This window comes from Sus scrofa, chromosome 2, assembly GCF_000003025.6.
Source record: "Sus scrofa isolate TJ Tabasco breed Duroc chromosome 2, Sscrofa11.1, whole genome shotgun sequence".
In the NCBI taxonomy this organism is placed as follows: Eukaryota; Metazoa; Chordata; class Mammalia; order Artiodactyla; family Suidae; genus Sus; species Sus scrofa.
Window position 1 is genome coordinate 90,291,353 of NC_010444.4, and position 9,923 is coordinate 90,301,275.

A 9,923-nucleotide genomic window follows, 5' to 3' on the forward strand; every position below is an offset into this window, starting at 1 on the left:
AGTAGATGTTAAAATTTAAGTATATGCCAAAATCTAACATGCTGTATCTAATACTGAAATACATGTTCTCATTTACCTTTATTTCTAAACACAGATAAACATAATAATAATGCTACCAATTCCATGGCATGACCCTCCACACTCTAAGCAGTGCTGGAAGGAAAGGCGAATAAATATACTGTGGTGCTATTGGTCAATGTTTGTGCTGTGCCAATTACCACATGTCCTCTGAATTTTACCAGGGCTCTCAGCCTTTCAGTTTTTTAATGATTTACATAGTAGTGGAGAAATCTTAAGCAGATAATCCTGTGAAAGTGTGCTTTTTGTTTTATAGTGGGCCTAGCATGTAGGGTTTTTTTTGTTTGTTTGTTTGTTTTGTTTTTGTCTTTTCTAGGGGCCGTACCTGCGCCATATGGAGGTTCCCAGGCTAGGGGTCTAATGCGAGCTGTAGCCACTGGCCTATGCCAGAGCCACAGCAACGCGGGATCAGAAGCCGTGTCTGCAACCTACACCACAGCTCATGGCAACGCCGGATCGTTAACCACTGAGCAAGGGCAGGGACCGAACCCGCAACCTCATGGTTCCTAGTCGGATTCGTTAACCACTGCACCACGACGGGAACTCCCTGACAAATGTTTTTTAGGAGATGAAAACAAATACACTTACCTAAAGACCTTCCTGAGTAGAGGTTTTCCATATGCAAACTACTCTAGCCAAATTACTCCTCTTCTGGTTCCTTACAACTCCTGTAATTTTTGTATGCGTTAATCAAATAAATGAGAGGAAAAAAGTAAGTGTTTTGGAAGTAATGACACTGTCTATAATGAATGCTACTTAGGTTCTCTAAATTCCTTATTTCCGTGATAGAAATTTACTAATTCAAATGTCAACGCATGCTGTATAACACCTAACCCAGCTGGTGACAATATCTGGAAAAGAATCCCAGACATCTAATAAGAGATAACACTGCAATATTATTTGCAAAAACAAAATGTATTTCATAGGTTGACAGAAGTCATATTTCCTATTGAAGTAATTATTTATAAAAATCGTTTTTATTATTAACTATCCAATGCTGTTTCATGTTAGCTTACTTATTGAAATGAACTGTTCCAACGTGAGCCCATAGCTAATAAGGCTTCGGAAGTGTGGAAAATTTACTGGAACTCCAAAAGAACTGTCCTGAATCTAGGAGAAATTGATTTTGGTTCTTTCTAGCTCTCTGCCCCTCATTTGTATGTGACCTTGGGGAAGCTCTTAGATCTTTTTGAATCTCCCAATCCTTGTCTCTGGTTGGACTAGAAAGCCTTAGCTTATTTATAGCCTCAAGATTCTATGATGTCATGGTTCCTTCTCTATGCGTGTTCTCTTGAGAACCAAGCAGGATCAATAGTTTTCAGAAGAACAGAAGTACAGAAAAAAATGTGTTGTACTGCCCTAGCTCTACCCCTCCCAGGTTATGACTCCTTCTGTTACTTTTGACTGGGTCCTACCTTCCGTTTTTGGTCCAGTAACAGGGCTGCCATTTGGGAATGGATTCTCAGGCTCTAGTTGCTCCCCAGAAAAGCCTCAGCAAGTCATTTTACCCTTTGCCTCTCACTCTACATGGGTCTTTTCGAGAATATCTTAATGAAATATTTCCTCATCCCTGCGGACAAAGAGATTTTTATTGTGGGGGTGTCCCATTATTTTCCATCTCAGGGACTCCTCCTTCATTGTTTCCTTTTCTCTTCTGCTTCTCTTTCATGGCTGCGCGTTTCTTCTTCCAGTGTTGCGGGCTAGGTCAGCAGCTGCAGGAGAACTTGATTAGTGCCTTGCCTCAGTGCAGATGCATTTCCCTGACAGCATCGATCCTGGGTGCTTTCGCTTTGCAGGCAGCTCCACAGAGGAGGAGCTTGTACTGCAAAGGAGGTGGACTGTTGTCTGTTCAAGGTGAGTTTGGGGCAGGCTACTAATTCATTCCTCTTTGCTCAGCTGTTAATTTTGCTTAAATAGGAACTGCTTGCAAATTTTTATTTAAAATCCACTGCCTGACTGAGACCTTCTGATGGCAAGATTCAAAGACAATTTTTATTGCTAAGTTATTAGTCCTTTGAAAGAAGGAAAATTTGATGTTTAATATTTAAACAGTCTCTATTTTGCTGAATTCTTTGATATCTGAGTGCTAACTGTGTAACCATTTAAGGTCCATTTCTAGAGACTTTTCCAGACATTTAAAGTACTACAGGAATTTATTTGTAATACTCTTGCATGAAAAACTGCCATTCATTTCTTGCCATGGTGTCATTGCCAGAGATATGTCCATTAGGAATGAGATTTAAAAATATCTTATATTTTTATGCATTTCAATTTGTCCACTATACTGGACTTTTTTTTTCTTGAGGACAGGAATAAATTGCTTTCGTCTTTAAAATATAATCACTTTTTCAAATTTTGGAAAAAATAACAGAATTTAGCACAGGGAAACTGTATTATCTCTGGGAAAAGAGGATAACTGCAAGCATTTTTATTAAATTTTTTTTCTTGATTTTTGGTTTGAGGTTCAGGAGTCATTGAAAAAAATACTGGCACAAATTGCCAGGGACTAGATCTGACTAAAGGTTCATTTGTTCATGAATTTTTAGGACATTTCCACCTTTATGGAGCCTGTGCCTCCCTTAACCAAAATGTTCCAGCTCCACACCAACTGTCCATATTTCAAAGGCATAGTCTATTACTTGCACAAAATTGAACTACAATTACTCAACAGCCCAAAACAATCTATTCAACATATTTTTTTCCTTGGTATCCATAATTCCTACAAGTATGTACCATACCAATATAAGAAAATTATTTACATGCTTCCAATGGAGTGCAGAATTAACTGTTAGGTGCAACACAAAGATGTGGTTCCATGAAAGGAAGCTAAAACCCATTGTGGTTTCAAATTAGCAAATTCATTCATGAGTGCTAATTGTGAATTAAACTGTAGGTGTACAACCACCACAAAGCAACTTTCTTCCATAAACTGTGTCCAATTCCATGGACAAAAGGCAGCTTAATATGGCGGAAAGACCTAGGGGCTTTGGTATCTAGTCCCAGGTCCTCCATTTACTTTGCCAGATGACCTTCACCAAGCCAGGTGGTCATAGTTTCCTTAAGTGTAAGGTGGGAACAGATAATTCCAGATCAAAGGAGACTATATGAAAATATTCCCCAAACTTTGTGAATGTGACTTTTTTTCACATACTTTTTATTTAAGGTTGGAGGTGTATTTGGAATGCTTGCTTCACTCAGAGCCCTTTTCTCTAGGAATTGCCCATACTGGTAACCCTTCCTAAGGAGGTAGGCATAAAAATCATGTTTGTATCTCCCTCCCTGGTACCACCAGTGGACACTGGATCAAGGACACAAATGGCAGTTAGGAATCAGTGCTGTCAAAATTAAAGAGACCCAAGAATGTCCTTCGATGGTAATCTGGGGATCATGAGAAATTGGGATCTATGATGGCTATTTTCAACCATAAGCATACTGATGACGGGTAGAGAATGCTGGAGAATGGAGCAGATGTGCAGAGAGAAGCAAAACCAGTAAATCATGTGGTCACGGTGGAGACAGAGGAAGTACCTTGGTTCTAGGTCTCATTCTTAAACCAATGCATGGTCTGAACATTGATTTTTCCCCCCCTCTAGGATCACCAGAAGATGGCCCATTTTAACCTCATAATAAACTTCTCTTGAGTGTCTTTCTCTTCCTGGCAATGAGTAGAGCTTTGGCTAAGACATTAATACCACAATTGAAAAGGTCATTACCAAAAACACTTTATATTGTACCAAAAGCAAAAGTCTCCAACTGTCTTTTTTAGCTACCAAGATGAAACTCTTTCTAGACATGTTTGTCCAACTATAAAATGCAGACTGTTGCATAGAAGATTCAAGAACAGGTTAAATTTGCAGCATGTGGATTTACTAACTAGATTTGAAAATGTAATCCAAACAATATGAGGTGTTACCTTCCAAATGAAACTCTCCCTCTTGTCTTTCCTATATGAAACTTCAGAATCCATAGAAGGTACCACAGTATAATAAAAATAATATAAATTTTAGAATTAGATTCAGAAGTTCTGATTCCTCTAACTATGAGCTCTGTAAATTTGGTCAAGTTATTTAAGCTCTCTTAGCTTCGGTTTCCTCATCTATACAATATTTCCCTTTCAGTTTGCTGCAGGGAATAAATGAGGTAATTTATATGAAGAGCTTGGCTCCTATCAGCAAATGTTCATCTCCTCTGTCCCCTCTTCCACCACGTATGTGCTATTTTTTTTTTTTTACAACAAACCACATAATATAATTCCAAGTTAATGAGGAAGGCATAGAAAGAAACTAGAAGGGAAACAAGCTCTTTTTGACTTCTTTACCTAGTCAGTCAGAAAGTTTCTTACATTATTGTCAAAAAGAGGACACACAGGGCTTAAAACCAGACTTAGGCAGAAGGGACATTACTTAATTCATATATGCATATTTCAGTCAACGAAGTACTTTTTCAGCGCAGTAACACGTGATGCTAATACATGTCTGAGCCAGTGTGTGCGTGTGTCTACATGTACCATCAGGGCTCACCTGACAGTGGCTTTGTTCATCCTATAAACTAAAGATCGATTTGTTAAGCATATCTGCTCATTTGCATGAAGAAAGCTTGAAAGTTTCACTTACTTCACACACTGCTTCAACATTCAGGCATAAAACCTATTAAGCCCTTAAGATATTATTTAATGTAAAATAAGAATATATTTTTTGTTTTTTTCGGCTGCCCCTGGGCATATGGAGTTCCCTGGCCAGGGAGCAGATCAAGTGGGAGTTTGACCTAAGCTGCAGCTGTAGCGACGCTGGAGCCTTAACCCACTGTACCAGGCCTGGGATTGAACCTGCATCCCAACACTCCCAAGATGCAGTGGATCCTGTTGGGTCAGAGTGGGAACTCCAAAAGAGGAATATTCTTGACAAGGAAGTACTATGAGAAATATCCATCTCCAGCCCTGCCAGTCCATGTAGCACTATAGAAAACCATGTGCATTCCTTAAAACATCTAATTTCCTATATAATAGATAGGGCAAATAATCTTCTCGAAACCAGGCCTCAGTGGCTATGATGGGGTTTGCAGCCTAAATTTCAAACTGCATGTTTTCAAAGGAGGGGCACAAAAAGGATCAAGAAAACCATATGCTATTAGCTTCATACATGAATAATTATTCCTCAAGCAACTTGATGGAAAACCACCAATTCACAAATACTTTTCTGAAGGTACTCTCTCCAGCCTCTCTCCACCCATCTATGCCTAGTCTTTGTGCCAGGCCTAAATAACCTGAAAGTGGATAGAAAACAAAGAAAAATATTTATATCCTAAAAGAAGATCTTTCTTTAAAATGAGTGAAAAATAGCAACTATATTCTAATACTCTTATTATATCCTTAAGTTGATGTTCTTTTGTGGTTGTGGAAAATCATAACTTCATAAAGAATAAGAACAAAGCACTTCTATATTTACATTATTATCCTTAGGCTGTGCACATAACATGCTAATTCAACACCCAAAGGAGAGGTATCAACAATGACAAATCAAGTTTGAACAGGTTATTTAAATTGGGAAATCTGATAGCATACCCAAGTTAATAAATTATAGCCCATTAGTCCATAGTTTTATACCAGCCTCTGTCTATTTAAGGTCTATTTAGAAAAGTTTTCAAGCAACTACTGTAAACCGAACCCCTTTTTGATTTTGCTATCAGATTAGTGTTTAAATAAGTTTATGATATAAGCATTATAACTGTCTAAAAGAGCACTCCCCCTCCACCCCCCCAACCCCTCACTAATTTAGGTTAAAAACAAAGTAATGGCAGCAAAAGTGTCTTTAAGTTTTGCAATAATCCTTCCAGTACTTTTGCATCCCAAAAGGCTCCAGATGTGACCAGCCACTGCAAAATGGTAAGTTGTTTATCAGCATTCTACACTGGGAACTGGCACCTGTAATTTTACTCTTATTTTGCATCAGCATTAATAAAACACTAAAAAATGACCAAGCGAAGGTTTTGTGTAATCACACACACACCTTCAGGGTGAGTTGCCCTGTCGGCTGTCTGTCGTCCTTAAGGTGCCAGCTACAGCAAGCAGCTTCCTTCTCTGTTGTCTGCGTAGCTGCTATGAGCCTGCTTGGACAGGGAGTTCTGCTGATAGCTGGACCTGGAAAATAATGGTGAAATGTTGTTCTGGCAGCTTTTAAAGAATCGATTGTTGATCCATTTTGATAATGCAAATACAATCTTTTTCTTTCATTCTTTTCCCTTCTTTTCTTTCTTCCCCCTTATTCCTTGTTAATAGTTGTCTGCAGCAAAAAAAAAAAAAAAAAAAAAAAAAAAAAAAAAAAAAAAGCTCCTTGTCCACCACAGTCTGGAATGAAGATTTAAGAAATAAACATATTTGAATCATGTGACAACAATTAACCACTTTGTTGAGCCAGAGATTCCACTGCACCTTTACCTCCTCTTTTTAACCCCAGGGCTCTGTTCCATCCTGCCTACGGTTTTTCTAGCTGCCTGCTTCAGCCTGCTCCCATATTACCAGTGGTTTAAGAAATATGACAAGCTACCTTCTGCTTTCTGGCACTTTAACAACGCAGATTCTTGGAACTTAACTTTTGGTTGACTGCTGATTTCTAACCCTATATGGCAACAGACTGTAATGTGTTACTGATAAAAAGTCAACCCAGGATAGAAGTTTGCTTTTTTAAAAAGTTTCTTTTCTTTGATCCTGTAAAATGATTTCCTACTCAGATGCCTGTAAACAGGTCACTTTTTAAAAAATCTTTTTCTGCAAGGTCTTTACATACCTGTTAAAGGGAGACAAATGTGGAAACTAAGGAGCAGAGGGTTTAAGGGAGTCAAGCTGGGATCACAGAGTGAGTCACTTCCAAGTTCAAGTTGGGACTCAGTGTTCCCGACGGTTAATGGTCAGCTCAATATGTTTGATAGTACTTTGGGGGTTAAAGCTTGATAAAATTCTCCTTTCTGGTTTAACTTGGGTTTTGACTAGTTTGGTTTCAGTTTCTTATTCATAGCAATTAAACGTGTATTGATACGTTAAAATAACCCCAAGACCAAAGACAGTCTAGATAAGGTCAAGCAGGCTCTCTAATTGCTGTTCCCTGAAGCTTAGAGTGCTAAGAGTACACAGCAAAACCTAGTGCTATCTTTATTTCCCTGAGTTAGTTCTTAAATTGTCTTTAGAGTCAGTGATGGTCAAAATGTTTATATTCATCCAAATAACTTACTGTAAAACAAATCTTACACCTAGCAGTTCACCCATTGATCAATGTTAGGAAAGTCTCTTATCAAATATGCAGAAAGGCTGTGAAATGTGTAGGTACGTGGAAGGACAAAGAGCAGGGTTATATCCCTGCTCTAAAGGAAGTGAGATCTCATGCATGACCCACCAGATTAGAGTGACCATGGTGCCCTAATGAGGGCCATATCAGGACCTATTAATGTTTCATAACTATGGGATCCATTGTTAAGAGAGGCCTCTTCAACAGAGTTTGCGGGTTTGACCCCAGTCATCTGGATGTCAATTCATTTTAAAAGGCTACTTTTTAAAATTGTGGAAAACCTTCGTCAGAAGTCTCAAAGGTAAGTTCTTTAATGGAAAATATTTTCTATTATTTATTTTTGTTTTATTTAAATTAATTGACTAATTTTAAAGGAATAAGGTGATACTCTTAAAAGCTGGACCCAAAAGATCCTTGTGATTTGGGTGCAGATGCAAAGACTCTGCTTCTGCATTTTAACTTTTCAGTGGAGGAGTGTCCCCTGGGAGCAAAAAGTCTAGAGAGGACCAGGATCTCCCCCTGAATCAATCAAAAGCCCTTGGAGGAGTCCTAGAACCACCTCTCTCTAATTAGTCTCCTCTACTGTATTCCCTCAGCACTTACTCGTAATTATATTTATGATTGTAATTGTATTACATTACAGTTCAGATCAGTTTTTTTAATAAACTTCAGTATTATTAAAAAAAATCCCAGTAACTTACTTATTCAAGCATATTCAATACCATAAAATTTTAGTGAAATAAAATAATTTGGATGTTACTTTAATTCTATTATAATGGAATTTGGCCTTGTAACCATAACTTTGTCATATGAAACTGGATCATATGATTCTTAACAAAATGGTCCCTAACTCAAAGTTTTGTACATAGTAGATGCTTAAGAAACACTAGAACAAGTGAACAGTATACAATAGAATGTGAAAGCCATTATTGGTTATGATTATGAAATGGAAACTAGTACCCCTGGAACTACTAGAATTGTTGAACTGCAATCAGCATGGCCTTCATTCTTCACCACCATTTTTATCACTATTCGAAGGAATTAAGTGTGAAACTCTAGCCTGTCATATGAAATCTAGACTCTTTTGTTCATCCAAGATGCCTCGTTGAAAAAGTAACCAGTGTATTATCATCCAATAATGGAAGGGCTGTTTGTGCCTACATAGTGCTGTCTGTAATGGCATTAACTGTCTGGTTCTCATCTGGCTTGGGACTTTTAACTGTGCCATTGATATCAATCCTTCACTAGTAGTGGAAAACAATTCTACTTGGATATGGTTGGTCCATAGTATTTTTTTATATACAAACCATAGAACCTATTTGTCTAGTCTTTCAAAAATCTCCACTTTAAAAAGACAATGTCATAGTGCCTACACTGAAAATAAAACATTTTAAATGTGAAAAGAGAAATGAGAGAAGCCAAAACTAATTATTTTTTACCAGATATGAGTGGGATCACTAAAACATGGAAGCAACAAAAGTACCTACACTTCTATCTCTACCTGACAAGAAAATATTGCAAGGTAATAGAATTGTGTGGGCTTGTGTGTTACCCTCCAGAAGGATATTTTTCTGAATGTATGTTGTATATACTCATAAACAAAAGAATAAAATGCATGTAGGCTCTATGCATTTCACAATTACTTCTGTTATCATTGAAAGAGGAGAAGATATCTAAATAAAAAGCAATATGCTTGTAATTCATATTAATGAACTAATTTTAATTTGCAAATTCAAGTGACCTGAAAAGCAAAGCACTGCAAACAGAATTCTGGATTTAATTTTTTGCACCAGCAACTTATTTAAAGTAAGTGGATATTAACGAAGATTTTTGTTTTTCCATCAGGTATATGTATTTGGAAAAGTAAGAATCACTAAGTCTGGTGGTGATGGTTGTGCAACCTTAAAAATATATAATAACCATGAAATTGTACATTTTAAATGGTTGATTTTATAGCATGTGAACTACATCTAAAAGAGAGGGAATCACTAAGTCTTTTAGGTCATCTGGGTGGCACTGTGCATGGGAAGGAATAGTCACCAGTTCCACAGATTTCCAGGGAAGGAGCCTGGCTGATCCTGTAATAAGCCTCCTGCTGTAAAAATCAATCAACCCATAAACCAAAAACAAGGGGATAAACTTGTTATTTGTTTGAGTTCAAATGTGTGTTATACTCAGACCCTTGGCTTTGTGCCTGAAAACTAACCCGTTTCCTGAGCCGTAAAGGCAGATATCCCTGTTAAGTCTGTGGCATGGGTTCAAGCCAACAGTGAACTGACCAAGGCCTCCAGGATTCTAGCAAATGACATCCCACTTGAAAACCACCTAATTCTGAACACGAAACAGGGCCAAATGAGCATCTGATTCTGATAGACACATTTTATAGATGGCAGTTTGAGCCAGTAAACCCTACCCTCTAATCATCACCACCAGAATCGCTTGTCATCCTCTTAATCAAACATTCATTCAGAAAGGTTGCATATATAATACCATGTAAGGAAGAGGAAAAATTTGTGAACAAAGTATGCCAGAGCCAGGAAACCTATTGTCATAATTTAACCTGTGGAA

General features: G+C 37.7%; 1 long non-coding RNA gene across 1 annotated transcript; it reads right to left on the reverse strand.

Annotated features, from left to right (window-relative positions):
• LOC110259414 lies at nt 1,657-6,204 on the reverse strand. Its single transcript, XR_002341790.1, has 2 exons — nt 6,084-6,204; nt 1,657-1,790 (listed from the first exon to the last, which is right to left on the reverse strand). It is a non-coding gene; the product is annotated as an uncharacterized LOC110259414 (long non-coding RNA).